Below are 16,343 nucleotides of genomic sequence, written 5' to 3' on the forward strand. Positions count from 1 at the left end.
CGGCTGTGCACGCGAAGTTCAGAAATTGTGCAGCGTGAGTTCAGCGGTGCAGGCACAGCACGACACCCGAAACAAATGACGATGTGCCGACAAGGTGTTGGCCTTATTTCTTTTCGGTTAATTTACACCATTCAGCAAACACTGACCTATGGCGAAACTCACATGCGGACAATTTATGAGTCGCAAACATCTTGGCAAATTACACCGCATTTGTAGAGGCGGGTACGGCGCCTAAGCCACCTACGTCTTACGTGCTGCGTGTCTGCTCAGCTGCACGCGCGCCTGCACCAAGCCGGCACCGTCAGCGAAGGAGGTACAGGAAAATCGTGAACCGGTGCTGCACCTCTTCTGCACCTTTCGAAACGAATGGCAGGGTTCAGCGGTCGTCAATGCTGCACCGCTGAAACGAATGGTAAGGTGCAGCCCCTCGTGAACTGGTTCACGTGGTGCAAGCGAATCGAACGGACCTTTAGTTTCTTCTCACTTATATCATATTTATTGCATAAACCACATAAAAGTTTTTATATTTATTGTCTGCTGTCACTAATAACTGTGACACAGTGCTTTCAAAACACGCTGAAATAACCCCAGGAGACACAATTTAAAACTAACCTCGTTAGCGACGACAGCGACAGTGTTTTGTGGCGGCGGGTATTGTTACTAAGAAGCTAAGCCGCTGATTTTGACTATAGTGAAAGAAGAAGATTCATTTCGCACAGCCGTTCTGCGCTCTCTAGCATGTCGCAATGTTTGAATTTAGACTTCCCCGTGATTAAGCGTGATTTGCTACGCTCTCGGCGCGATTGCGCTCTGCGAGGACTGCGACAGAGCGCAAAGTGGGCGTCCGAGCTCGCGTACGCCCTGCGTGATGTCGAGGCGAGTCCGCCGGACCAGGCGGCGTCCGACCACGACGACGACTTGGACGACTCGTACTTCCTCGCCAAGAGCTACCTGGACCTCGAGGAGTACGACCGCGTCGCGTACTTCACCAAGAACGCCAGTGGGATGACGCGGTTTCTCCACTACTACGCCAGGTACCTCTCGGACGAGAAAAAGCGACTGGACGACACCGTCGAGCCGATCACGGCTACGGACCGCGGGGCGAGCCAGGAGCTCAAAGACCTGCAGGTGTGTATTCGTTTTTCGTCGTTGCGACGTGCTAACTTGCCGCATTCGTGTCAACGGCGCTTGCATCTGTTAGTGCGTTGTACCGGTGTCAGACTGTGCACCGATGATTGTTGTTGGTGTATTATGGTTTATTTAGCCTTATTACTCGTGGGTTGTTCGTCTTGTGTCAGTGTAAGACTCATTCGGCGTATGACAAATTGTGTTCTGATGCTGTGCTAGCAGCTGTGATAGACTGCTGCCTGCTGGCAGCGATAGATCATGGCAAAGATAGATAAGTGGGGTTTAACGTCTTAAAACCACCATGATTATAAGAGATGCCGTAGTGGAGGGCTTCGGAAATTTCGACCACCTGGGATTCTTTGACGTTCACCTAAATCTGAGCACACCGGTCTACAGCATTTTCGCCTCCATCGTAGATAATGGTAAAGCAGCTGACAGTATGACCTAAAGCGAGTTTTTGGACTGCCAACATGAGTTTATCTCTTTGTGGCCTCTTGCTGTCTTAATTAAAAGGTTATTTGAAAATGTACACCTGAGCTTATTCTTCGTTGCTGGATGCAATCTGGAAGTGTTCAAGAGACGCTGTTCTCCGATGTGTTCCAAAGCACAGCATCTTGGAAAAGGTATTCTGTAGACTGAATGAAACCATTTAAGTCCGTGGCTGTGTTCTTCTTGGTTCATGACTACTGGTTTATGGGGTTCAGCGTCCCAAAGTAGCCCGGGCAATAAGAGACGTCATAGTAGAGGTCTTCAGAAACTTTGTTTATGTGGGGTTGTTAAGCGTGAATTGAAATCTCACTGCTGCGGCAGGGATCAAGTCCATTTGAACCATCAAATTCTGAACTTTCATTCACGTCAGAAATGTAGCATAAAGAAATATATGAACATGTGCTGTAGGTTAGAAAATGATTTCACTGTAGTGTGTATCATACATTTTCTACAGAAGCCTGGAAAGTTCAATGGCACTGCTGTCGAGTCGTAAAAATGACTTTTGGACTGTCGTTGTGTTATATGTGCATTTGTCTTGGTTACACGAAGAATATGAGAGAAGAAAATAAACTATCAAAAAGTGGCTGATCCTAATGTAAAGTTAACTGTCCATTAACAAAGCTCCTTTTCTAACTGGCCACATAGTGCCGGCTGTGAAATGAATGCGCTGGTGGCGCTTCCTTAACTCTGTCTCTCCCATCAGGTTCGACTACTTCTTGATGCTGCTGCCAATAATAATAGTCGTTCGTTCTACTCCCGGACGGTGCTGCTGCAATATTACGGACTCAAGATGCTACAACTTTCATGAATGTAGATTGATGTGCTCTTCATATTACCCGCGTTGTCCTTGAAAGCATGACACGGTGCAGATTGGTGACCTAAAGATGGAAGGGAAGCAAGAAAGGCTCTTCTTTCATACCTGTCCTTGTCTAGCTTTGCTGTTCTGTTCTTCACGTAGCAAGTGATCTTACTACGGGCTCGTCAGCTATTAGCTCGTAATAAGATCACATGCTACGCGATGCCTACAGGCAGAAAAAGATTCTTCCGCACTCACCACCATGGTTACCGGAGGCACTAATTAATGCTCCTGCGTTCAATGCACATGTCATCATCATCAGCCTGACTACGTCCACTGCAGGACAAAGGCCTCTTCCATGTTCCGCCAGTTAACCCGGTCCTGTGCTTGCTGCTGCCAATTGATACCCGCAAACTTCTTAATCTCATCTGCCCACCTAACCTTCTGTCTCCCCCTAACCCGCTTCCCTTCTCTGGGAATCCAGTTTGTTATCCTTAATGATCAGCGGTTATCCTGTCTACGCGCTACATGCCCGGCCCATGTCCATTTCCTCTTCTTTATTTCAACTATGATATTCTTAACCCCCTTTTGTCCCCTAATCCACTCTACTCTCTTCTTGTCTCTTAAGGTTACACCTACCATTTTTCTTTCCATTGCTCGCTGCGTCGTCCTCAATTTAAGCTGAACCATCTTTGTAAGTCTCCAGGTTTTTGCTCCATAGCTAAGTACCGGCAAGATACAGCTGTTATATACCTTCCTCTTGAGGGATAGTGGCAATCTACCTGTCATAATTTGAGAGTGCTTGCCGAATGTGCTCCACCCCATTCTTATTCTTCTAGTTACTTCAATCTCGTGGTTTGGCTCTGCGGTTATTACCTGCCCTAAGTAGACATAGTCTTTTACAACTTCAAGTGCACTATTACCTATCTCGAAGCGCTGCGCGTTTCCGAGGTCGTTGTACATTACTTTCGTTTTCTGCAGATTAATTTTAAGACCCACCATTCTGCTCTCCCTGTCTAACTCCGTAATCATGAGTTGCAATTCGTCCCCTGAGTTACTCAGCAATGCAATGTCATCGGCGAAGCGCAGGTTACTAAGGTATTCTCCATTAACTCTTATTTCTAACTGTTCCCATTCTAGGCTTCTGAAAGCCTCCTGTAAGCACGCGGTAAATAGCATTGGGGAGGTTGTGTCCCCCTGCCTTACACCCTTCTTGATTGGTATTCTATTGCTTTCTTTATGAAGCACTATGGTAGCAGTTGATCCCCTGTAGATTTCTTCCAGAATGTTTATATATACTTCATCTACGCCCTGATTCCGCAGTGTCTGCATGACGGCTGTTATTTCTACTGAATCAAACGCCTTCTCGTAATCTATGAAGGCTATGTATAGTGGTTGGTTATACTCTGAGCATTTTTCTATTACCTGACTGATAGTATGAATGTGGTCAATTGTTGAGTAGCCTGTTCGAAACCCTGCTTGTTCCTTTGGTTGATTGAATTCTAATGTTTTCTTTACTTTGTTAGCAATTACCTTTGTAAATAGCTTGTATACTACAAAGAGCAAGCTGATCGGCCTGTAATTCTTCAAGTCTTTGTCATCTCCTTTCTTATGTATTAAGATGATGTTAGCGTTCTTTCAAGACTCTGGTACTCTTCCCGTCGGGAGACACCTCGTAAACAGGGTGGCTAGTTTTTCTAACACAATCTGTCCTCCCTCTTTCAGCAGATCTGATGTTACCTCATCCTCACCAGCAGCTTTGCCTCTTTGCATGCTCTCCAAAGCTTTTCTGACTTCTTCTATTATTACTGGTGGGGTGTCATCTGGGTTACTGCTAGTTCTTATAGTATTAAGGTCGTGGTTGTCTCGGCTACTGCAAAGATCTCTATAAAACTCCTCCGCTATTTTAACTATCCTATCCATATTGGTAGTTATTTTGCCTTCTTTGTCCCTTAGAGCATACATCCGACTTTGCCTATCCCAAGTTTTCTCTTCACTGCTTTGACGCTTCCTCCGTTTTTCAGAGCGTGTTCAATTCTCTCCTTGTTATACCTTCTTACATCGCATACCTTACGTCTATTAATCAACTTCGAAAGCTCTGCCAGTTCTATTTTGTCTGTTGTACGTGACACTTTCATGATTTGACGCTTCTTATCTAGGTTCTTTGTTTCCTGGGAAAGCTTGCCAGTGTCCTGTCTAACTACCCTGCCTCCAACTTCCACTGCACACTCCGTAATAATACTCGTCAGATTATCATTCATTGTATCTACGCTAAGGTTGGTTTTCTCACTAAGAGCCGAGTACCTGTTCTGCAGCGACACTCTGAATTCCTGTACTTTCCCTCTCAGTGCTAGCTCAATGCACATGTATATCTCATAAAATGGACGTGGGGATAGCCGTCATAGTAGCTTAGTTGGTGGAGCATCGGATGCATTATTCGAATATTGGTTCCCGCGCATGGCTACTTATCCTTTCGTACTTTTCTTTCTTCACATTTACATTACAGTTACTTGTAATGACATCCGGTATACATTCCTTGCCATCGTTGTCTTAGATCTCGGGAGAAATAGATATTAAATTACAATTTTCTTCAGATGAATTACTATACGTCATGCAAACCAATGTATTATAGCATTAGTTTATATTTTATCAATAAAATATTGAGTGTCTTGAAGTAACGTTAAGTCGCGTGTTTGATTTTGGCTGCAGAAGTTGCGTTTATATGGGGATAAAACGCTGGAGACCCTTATATTGTGCGACATCAGTGCACGTTAAAGAACACCAGATGGTCACAATTTCTAGAGCCTTCCACTAAGGCATGCCTCATAATAACATTGTGTTTTAGCATATACAACCCTAATAATTATCATAATTGAAGTAATGTTTTAGTTGGACACATTTACATACAGTTCTTCATTCGTGGTGTCTTAAAGGGTTTGACATCATCGAGGGTGTTTTGGGCTTCTTCTCTTTGCTTCTTGCCCACAGGCTGAGTTGAGGGCCCTGCGGCCCAAGCTGGACGGCTTCTGCCTCTACATCTATGGCGTGGTCCTCTAGCGGCTCCAGCTGCGGCAGCAAGCTATCGACGTCTTCGTCGAGGCTGTGCAAGCCGAGCCCCTGCACTGGGGTGCCTGGCTGGAGCTGTCCTCAATGGTGGCTGACTGCGACCACCTGCGAAGCCTCGTTCTGCCCGACCATTGGATGAAGCAGTTCTTCCTCGGCCACACCTACCTCGAGTTGCAGCTCAGTGAGGAGGTGCTTGAGACATACGAGCAGCTGCAGAAGGGACCCTTGCTTGAGCGCACGTACCTTATGGCACAGGTTAGTACCTCAGGTCAGCATCTCCTGGTGCAGGTCAGCACCTCATGGTACTTAGGTCAGTACCTCAGGTCAGCACTTCATGGCATAGGTCAGCACAAGGAGCGGCAGTTAGCTTCAAAGGCATACTGACACAACTTTGAGACGTCTCGACTTCATGGCATAGGTCAGCACAAGGAGCGGCAGTTAGCTTCAAAGGCATACTGACACAATTTTGAGATGTCTCGAAAGGAACGCTTTTCATTTTCCTCAGTGTGCAGTGTCACTGCTTTCCACGCACCGTATTAAGAAAATGTGTATAAAACATTTTGCTTTCATATTAAAGTTCTTGTCGCTGAGCCTCAGCAAGCCAGCCCCATTGCTATAGACATTAGTTCACTGAGCCAACACAGTACCACTGAGCTTGCGAACTCTTCACCTTGAATGCAGCCTAACCGCAGAAGTGACTGTCGGGGGTCACTGGATGACAAATCACTCATCGTTTATTTACGTGACTTGGTACAACTATTTGTTGCCGAAAACACTTAACAGGCAAAAGGCTAAGATGCTATGCTTTCAGCCATTTCCTAACTCTTTTGAACTTCTGTGGAAGCCCAACTCACGTGGTGGACAAGAGTGCGCTCCCTTTCCAAATCTGCCATTTGGACATCCGTGTATACGACTGTCTGAAATTTTGGACGATAAAAAAATCCTGTGCAAACTTCCAGTTCAAAACGGCATTAATTGAGCCCCCCTACCTCTCTGCCTCTTATATCATCTCCACGTTGGAACGAGTGTTTTTTTTTTGAGTGAATAGATTTGCGGCCGTGGTAGAGCTTGAAAGATAACCTTGCTGTAGTTTCGAGAGGGAGACGGGGCGGCACATATTGAAAATCTGATGGGGTCACTTTGAACGTTAAGTGTATTTGTCCTCAGGAAGTTTGAATAGTGAAATTCTGGTGCAAATCGAATAGCAAACACTATTAAAAAAATTTGGCAGATCCTGCATACATTGGAAATATACGTTATGTGAAGCATTTGTAGGGAAGGTGACCGCATTGTAATTTTTTTATTCAGGGACACTTCATGAAATGATGCTAAATATATGTATAAATGTTGCACACATAGACATATGTTGAACAGTTGCAGATGCTTACATAACAAGTTGTTTGCACTTGCACAACGATGCCAACAGGAACACGAGTATGAGCAACACCAGAAGCAATAAGCTGATATGAAGTGCTGGTGCTCTAGAAGATCATAGCCCTGGACACTGCTACATAAATCAACTTCAGCAAATGATACCTAACTAGACTTGACGTTAGCCCAACACGACGGCTGTATGATAGAAGTAGATATGTAATGTTTATAAAATTGAATTATCCCCCATTTTTTTTACATTTCACAAACATTGCGATCTATTTGAAAAGTAGTTGCTCGACCTGGCTTGGCTCTTTGGTAGAATACTTTATTTACACGCAGAATGCTGGGGTTCGATTCCTGCTGAGACCCTGTTAGTTATTGTATGTGTTCATTGGGTCAACCCTGCTGATGTCAGCTTTTTCTTAACGCTCATCTGTTGAAATTACTAAGGTGTGTTCTCGCCTTCCCAGGGATTTACTAAGTTTCAGTCACCTGTGGCACACACGTGCATACCAGTGGCACACGCGCGCCCACAGGTATGTGCCACTGTTTAACGGGAAGTTGATGGACGTGATGGGATTGTCACGTTATTCAAGTTTTGACTAGCGCTTTATATTCGTCAAACCATCTTGCCCTCCCATATTAATTTGGGTTGATGCCAAGTTAAGGGGGTGATCACGAGAGCACCCAGTCGTAAGAGACAGACAGATGGACAGCTGATGCCAAAAGTGCTTGCAGTACGTAAAGAAATGCTTTGCATTTAATATTCAAAAATTTATTATTTGCACACCCCTAGTAAACAATAAAAATGGATTACAATGTCTTCAGAGGGAGCTAGCAACTTCAACATCAGAAATGAGAGAATTCTCTTGAGATAATGCAGCCAAAGTATGAAAAATGGTTGACCAAGTTCATGCTGACATGCCGGTGCTTTGGATGATGAAGGCAATAGAATAGAAAGCTGGACTAGTTGAAATGCTTGCATGGTTGATGCATGGTAGAGACGATTACAAAAGGAACATGCAGCGCTGGTCCGGTGCGTTCCGTGTTTCTTTCACGGAACACAGAGTGCACAGAATTAGCGCGTGCTGTGCAATGAATCCTGCCAGCAGCTATCCAACCGTACTCCGAAAACGGGCCACGTGTTTAAGGTTGCACTTGAATCTCTGAAGCTTTATATTACTCCTATGCGCATTTCTCATGTTTGAAGATAGGAAAATAAGGCAGTGGACATGCTGTAGTGTAGTATTTTTGCAACAATGTAACTTGTGAGTAGGCATTCCCATCACTAGCCTACTGTAAAAATAGGCACAGGAATCGGCTAAACCCAGCAGTGGACATATGGCTGGCCCCGAGTGTTCCTGAGCCTTGCGCCGATTCGCTAATGCAAGGAAAGCAAGTGTAGCTGCATTTCAGTGGATCAGTTTTTCATGTAAGCTTATTTTAAAGTTTATTGCACGTGAATGTGAATGTAGAGAGAATCGAATGAAAAATGCTCGCATAAAAGCGAGGAGAGATGGCGTTCCGTGGCACTTAACAGAGCCTAGCAGGGTTCCCTGAGGCCAACATGCTTGACAACCCCTGCTTTAAGAAAATACTACGTCTGTGACCTACAGCACTCGGGAGGTTCAGTTTACGCACTTTCAGTGGTCACCACGAACTATGCTCGAATTGAACAGAAAATTATTGATGTGGTGGACATCGTAGGCATTCGGGGCATTTTGCTTCCTCGAGACATCAGTGGCACTGATGTTGTTCCGCCATGTTCTTATTTTGACATCAAACCACTTTGCAGCTCAGCATCATCTTGGCAGTCCTAGCAGCCTCCAAACAAACGAATCTTAGTGATAGCGATGAACTAGAGTCCTTATTTGGGCGGGTTGGTGCATATTCAAGGAAACAGAAAACAGCGCGAAAGAAGGGGCAGTAACACAGACAGACCCGGGTTGTAAGTCAGCTCTTGGTTTGTGTGTCATTGTCGCATGTCTTGCGATGTTTCCTGTTTCATCAAATAACGATGCTTTGCCTGCTGCGTAACCTGATGAGGTCAAACCTGATGCCTTGCCCCCCGGCGTAATGGCTGCTGTCCATTACGGTAGATAGACATTGAAAACCAGTGGGAATTATGCCTTACATCTAGGAATTTTCAACTGTTATCACCACCACGAAGTAGTCATTGTCTGGTGGTGCTCACACTCGAAACCTGTAATTCGACAAACATGCTACTTCCCCTTCCGCACTTACATTCCGAATCCCCCAACACCACCCAAACCACTCTCTTTTTTATTTTTGCTTACTGCTTTCTCTTTCCTTTTGACTCACCGATTTCGCCACACCACCCTCTTCACCGACCCCCTTTGTGCACTTCTTCTTTCCTCCTCTATTTAAACTGGAGGAGAAGGTAGAAGCATGAAAATGCATGCTCTAAGATAGGCCATTGCAGCCTTGAAAGAGACAAGTCTGCTTGTTGGAACATTGACTCCAGTGACAGCACCGCATTCAAAGTGTTTTCAATCCCTTCAAGCTACCATATTTCCCCTGAACTTCTACCTTATTTAGATTTCACTGCAAGAGTAACATTGTGGCATTTGTGCACTTTTGATGGCGCAGGTCGCCATCGCCTACCACAACATGCGGGTAGTCGACAAGGCCATCGAGTGCTTCCAGAAGCTGCGCAAGGTTGACCTGTACCGGCTGGACAACATGTACATCTATTCCAACCTGCTCTACGTCAAGGAGCTGCGTGTTGAGCTGAGCCACCTGGCCCATAGCGTGTGCGCCATTGACAAGTACAGGCCCGAGACATGCTGCGTCATCGGCAACTTCTACTCGCTCCGCTCGCAGCACGAGAAGGCCGTCCTCAACTTCGGCCGCGCGTTGCGGCTCAACCCGAACTACTTCGCGGCGTGGACTCTCATGGGCCACGAGTACATGGAGATGAAGAACACCAATGCCGCCATCCAGTCGTACCGGCAGGCCATCGAGGTGAACCGCCGGGACTGTCGGGCCTGGTACGGTCTGGGCCAGACCTACGAGATACTCAAGATGCCGAACTACTGCCTCTACTATTACAGGTCAGTTCAGTGTTCTCTTTCATGCCCCGTGATGTCATGGTGTCTTACAACGGCGTCATCATGCAACATTGTCCCTTAGTCAAGGGTAGAGTTGTGCACCCGCCACAGCCCATTCTTGGTCACGCCGTTCACGTTGCCGCCGAAAACCTGCGAAGGACCACGCCGCCGCTGCGCTACTATTATTCTTATTTTATTCGAGCGAGAAATATGGCCATAAAATACATCACCTCACCTTTTTTTCCACAGGTTTGATACTTTGAAAGCAGCGTTTACGGTGTCTTGCCTACTCCCTTGTGTCTGTGTTTGCATGCCGTGACAACATTAGGGCCTTAAAAGATCTTTTGATGACACACAATTGAGCAGGTTCTTCTTTCTTGGCGTTTCCTCCCCTTTTTTTGCACTCTTAGTGATGTCAAATTGGCAATTCACGTGGCATCATTAGGGCACATGCTCTCGAAAGGTCCATAAACAAAAAGTAAAGGTTTTGAAGTGTCTCGAACTCTGTTTTGCCATGCCTTCGCCCTCATTACGTCCCCATTTCACATAACATTGAAATGAGAGCCACTGGTGGTAAGGAGGCAGAAACTGTGTCTTAAGTTTTTTCATTGTATTTATTACAATGGAAATGCCATTCACCCTCTTGATTATCTGTTTGCACCAACTAACGTCTCAAATCGATGAGACCATTCACGAAAAATACTGAAATACCCCTACAAAGCCCACTTTTTTGGTATTCTTTTTTTGTAAAAACATTACAGGTGTGGAACTGTCTACCGTATGATATATTCAATGAAACTTATCATGAATCCTTTTTTTCTTCCTTGTGACAACGCCTACAATATCACTGCCACTAAGAATGTTTTGTTGTCTCGAAGCGTGTGGGTGTTTACAAATGCATGACTGTGACGTTGTTTGCAATTTGTGACGCTCACCATTATTGGAGTGTTTTTTTTAAATATTTTGAGTTTTGTTGTATTTGTTGTATCTATTGTATCGATTGCAAACTATGTAGTGAAATTACTCATGCGTACCTCCCCTATGAAATGCCTTACGGCGATGTAGGTGAAATGTAAATAAATAAATAAACTGGAGTACCCGATGAATTTGTGATTTCGCTGCATTTTGAGAGTTTTCGATTGCACAAGCGGAAATGACAAGAGTCTATAGCCTACAAGCTGCAAATCTACAGCCTGCTATGCCAATATGATGTTAATTTCCTACTTTTAACCTATCAAACATGGGTGCATGTTTTATTTTGAGATGTGTTCAAATGGGGCAACTGTGAAATGACTTTCGATATCTTGTCTGTCTCTTGCATTATTCGATCTGTCGGATAATCTAACCTGTTTTGTTAGTCTTGTAGCAGAAAAATTTAGGACTGTGCAGTGAGCCATATAAACAAAAATGATTGGTGGAACCTTCAGGGACAGGAAGAGAATAAACTGGATCAGGGAACAATCTAGCGCGGTCGAGTAGTAGTTAGGGTGCTCGGCTGCTGGCCTGATGGTCACGGGGTCAATCCTCGCCACGGCGGTCGCATTTCGAATGAAGGGCGAATGGTAGAGGCTCACGTAATGTGCGACATCAGTGCACATTAACAAACACCAGATGGTCAAAATTTTCACAGCGCTCCACTAACGGCATCTCTCATAATCATATGGTTACCTTAGCATGTAAAACTCCAGATATTATTATTAGGTCAGGGAACAAACGGGTGTTACGAACATCTAACTCAAAATCAGAAAGAAGAGTTGGGCATGGGCAGAGCATGTAGCATGAAATCATGAGAACCACTGGTTATTGAAAGTAACATGCATTTCAAGTGAAAGCAAGCACGCGAGCAGCAAGCAGAAAGTTGAGTGGGAAGATAAGGTTATGAAGCCTGCGAGAGAAAACATGGCTTCAGCAAGCACAGGACCGCATTGATTGGTGAAACATGAAAGAGCCCTTCGCCTTCTGTTAGGCATAGCCAGACTGATGTTGATAGATGTCAAGTTAGTGGATGTCGACTGTATACTGTACACTCAAACTTCAGTATAAGAAACCCGGATATAACAAAATATCCGTTATAACGAAGTAAATGAATATTATTTCAGTAGAGACAGTGTCAGGAATATACCTTTATAACAAATTTTTGGTTTTAATGGACTTACTTTCATGTAATACCCTTGTCACACAGGTAAGCTTTACCACTGTCATACTCAACTGCATTTAGCGGACGTAACTGCAGTTACCGTAAACCACACAAAGGCGCTGTCACACGCTTGTAGCATGGACCAACTTGTATGCATATAACAAACATAGCTTTAACTTTAGTCAATGATGACGTTGAAAATGCATAGTGCCATAAGTAGCAAATGATTGCACAAGTTCAAGAACAGCACCATTCTGCGCAAAAACGATTTGTTTCCAATCTGTAGCTTTGCGTTTGAAACGACCCGGTAGCAACCAAGCTGCGTAGCCGCACGTCGTGGTACGTGTCTCGTTGTCAAGACTCATTAAAGTAGCAAGTCTTCCGTGGCAGTGCTTATACACATAACTTGTACACACACTTTATCTTCCAAAATGCGTATCAACATCTGCATCATCTCAACGGTCCAGTTGACTTGCTTCTGGCTGGATAATTCACTGGGAGCCTAGTGGCTCCTGTTCGACGAGGGGGTCGCCATGTTGTCAGTTTACGACGCTAACAGAGCTTGCCTACCTCCATATTCAGAAACCTAGCAGAATAACTACAGTTATGTTTGTCGTGTGACTAGGTACAACAGCCATTGGATTTAATAGCCGTTGTACTTAACTGTGGCTAGACTACCCGTGTGACAGGGGTATAAGGTGTAACTTTGCTATAAGGAGGAGGTTTGACTGTGTACGGGCAACATGCAGGCAAGCACAGGAGCTGCGGCCCAATGACTCGCGCATGATGGTGGCACTGGGCGAGGCGTACGAAAAGCTGGACAAGCACCACGAGGCCAAGAAGTGCTTCTGGCGGGCCCACTCTCTCGGTGACTTTGAGGGGCTCGCCCTGTTCAGGCTGGCGCGTGTCTATGAGTGACTCGGCGAGTGTGAACAGGTGTGGTTCACTTTTGCGTTGTCATCGTACGGTTGCATGTTACTGTTCATCCCATTCTGTAAAACCTTTGAAATGCATTCATTCAAGCGTTCCAAGGTGTATCGGGGGGCAGTGGTAACGCAACATGTATGAAAATAACCTTGGAATGGCCTCAGATGAACACTGCAAAAACATTTTGTCTTAAGCTATTTGACTTTATATGCGAGAATGAAACTGGGATTATGGCATCTCTATATTTGCATGTCCCGGATTGTGTGTCATCCTGAAGTAATCATGAGTGTCAAGATGAAGAGTATCTACCAGGGACAGACCTTCCTAAATCTTTCTTTTTGTTGGTTTTATGGGACTGGGGCCTGTTGTTGTGCGAGGTTGCAAACCAAAAGACTGACTTGTTTTAGTGCGAGCACAATAATGCCGTTGATGCTGTGAATCTTGTGTGACTAAAGAAAAGATAGAGAACCTCTCTTTTGTGACTCTTCTCAGGCCTGCGCAGCATTCACCGACTACGTACGGCAGTGCGAAAGCCAGTGCTACCGGGCAGACCGCGAGGACCTGGCTCACGCCTGCCGCTTCCTGGCCAGGCACCACCTGGCCCAGAAGGACCTGGATGCGGCGTATGAGTACGCGCACAAGTGCACCGAGTTTCCTGAGACCAAGGAGGAAGCGCGGGGCCTGCTCAAGCAGGTGACGGACGCCCGGGTGCTCCTTGAACAGGACGTGGCAGGCGGGGACATGCATATCGAGGAGGACGAAGAGGACGACGACTCGCTCCTCACCGGTCGAGACTTGCTTGTCTGCGAGGTCACGGACATTGGGGACTTCAGGACTCCGAACAAGTGATCGCTGTTGTGTAGATGAAAACTGAGGCAGCGGCTAGTCCGGTGACATGTGCGTCTTTACACAGCGCTTGTGTTTCATCATTTTTCTTATTCTTACATTTTGTTCATTCTTTCACACGCTGTGTAAAGCTCGCAGATGGGACACGGGAAATGGGATGTGTGATTTGAGGATTAAGGGGGCGACGAGAATTACTCGATGTGCCGCTTGGACAAGACTTCGTCACCTGCGACGTCGCGGATGTGAGGGAGGCTCTTAATTAGGGGTGTGCGAATATGAAATTTTTCGAATACGAATCAAATACGAATATTCATGTTCGAATATCAAATCGAATATCGAATATCAAAGGACAAATGCCTCTACAGTAACAATAATTTAAGATGTATTTATCTAAAAAAATACACAACAGCCTGTCTGTTAACGCAACATACACTGTTATTTGGAACACAATGCAAATAATGACTAGCTGTTATCATGAAACATAATGACTACCTGTTATCATGGAGGAATATGAGTTGCTCCACATTATCAGGCAGGAGGCGCTCCCTCCGAACAGAGACAACCTCCCCTGCCACTGAAAAGGCACGCTCGCTTGGAACTGAAGTGGCTGGTATGGGCAAGTACTTGGGGCAAAGCTTTGCCAGACTGGGGTATCTGAAGGTGCCCACAGTCTGCCACCAGTCACATGGGTCACTGTATTTCTTCAGTAGGGCTTCTTCAGAATACGCTTTCATTTCCCATTCTGAAGTAGACAGTGGTGTACTTGCTACTTGACTATTTGCAAGATTATCAAATGCACTCCAAACATCAGAGGATGGCTTCACACACTGTTGTGGCTCCTGCACTTTTGCTGCTGGCTGCACGACTTCCACAGCAGGGCATAGGGCAACCTCCTGAAGCACCAGATCCTTTAGCCACACCAACTTTTGTTTGTTGTTCCTAAATACCGTTGACTTGAAGCGTGGGTCCAAAAACATAGCCAAGCATGCTTCATATATTTTCAATATATTCATATATATTTCATATATTCAATATGTTTAGAATGCAGTCCAAGTTATTTAACGCATACTTGCCGGGAATACGACATAACTTAGCAATAAAGGACTAACCGCTTTCGAGCATGTTGTATAACTGTGCGACTGCTCACGTGCGGAACTTCCTTGAAAAAGGAAATAAATGCAACGTCATGGTACAAATTACCACTAGAACTCTTTTTGTCACTTATTATGTTTTCTAACCGAAGCGTTTGCCGACGGTGACGAAGTTTCTGCTTTAGCACGCGCGTGCACGGTCGTGCGTTATCAAGCGATGTTTTGATGAGACAACGCGGCAACGATTAAGCTTCGTTCCTGCACACGAGGTCCCGCATAGTGAACGTGTGGTAGTGCAGCACGTTACGGCGGCATAAGAAAAGCGTGCAATACGTTTACAAGAACGTCAACTTTGCTGCTGATTGTTGAACGTCGCTGGCCGACATAGTGCCTCCGTGCACTTCTGACGCTAGTCGCCCCTCTGGGCAACGTTTTGATATCTCTGAACCCAGCGGAAATATTAAAGAAGAGTTATTTTCCGCATGATAATCCAATCAAATATTCGATACCACCACATCAATAGGGGAATCATACGCAGGTTGATGTGAAATGGACAGCACTAAATTGTGCATACCTGGTGTAGATCAAGAATTTCCACTCTGGAACTTGACGAGAAGCACCAGTGCAGATAAGCAGATAGCGACTATCACTGAGATGCTGAATTTCTGATCAGTGACGTCTGAATGACAATACTTGTCTAAAGCTTTTTGGTTCTACGTCAACTTGTCCTCAAGGCTGCCTTGGGATTACAAAATCGCGTGTTCGCACAGGCCATGCGACCCTATTCCTAACAAAGGCTCATCGCAGCAAAACATGCCTGTGTCTAAAACATGGTAGCTTGCAAGTTTTGATTTTGCCCACTTTTAATAGCGACACGTTGTTCAAGGCAGCCAATATTTGTGCAGCCAATATTGTGTTTTCTGTCACGATTATGGCACAGAAATCTGGTAAGTACCACCACTGGTAAACTGGGCAAGAACACCACTGGGCATCCGAACCTCAAAGAGCGTGGCCTTTGATCAGGACTCAGAACTCTAGCCCACACTTTCACGTTTTCTACACATACTCCTTCCCCCTCTTTTAGGACAAAGAGATCCTTAAAAGCGCGGTCAACATTGTAACTTCTTGCCTTATCTTGTCATTGTCTTTTGTCCTTGTGGTCAAGATCATTAGTGAATGGCCAGTTGGGCCTGAGCTTGATATGAACTGGGATTCGTTTCGATGACAGTGTGCTCGACATTGTCTATGACACTTGTTCGAGCAGTTTGGCACTTGTTCCTGTCGAAATGTTGGTTGGTTGGTTGTTCCTCAGAGTTCTGGCGCAACCCACTACAGGGATCGGCCATGAAATGGACGGCGCCTAATTTGCGAGGTGGAGTTGCTTTACCAGCCGGATTATTTAGATAACGATGTTTAAA

General features: G+C 45.3%; 1 pseudogene; it reads left to right on the forward strand.

The window, feature by feature from the left end:
- The first annotated feature begins 682 nt into the window (after positions 1-682).
- On the forward strand, positions 683-14,088 carry LOC142776837 (uncharacterized; annotated as a pseudogene).
- The last annotated feature ends 2,255 nt before the right edge of the window (positions 14,089-16,343 follow it).

This window comes from Rhipicephalus microplus, chromosome X (assembly GCF_043290135.1).
Source record: "Rhipicephalus microplus isolate Deutch F79 chromosome X, USDA_Rmic, whole genome shotgun sequence".
In the NCBI taxonomy this organism is placed as follows: domain Eukaryota; kingdom Metazoa; phylum Arthropoda; class Arachnida; order Ixodida; family Ixodidae; genus Rhipicephalus; species Rhipicephalus microplus.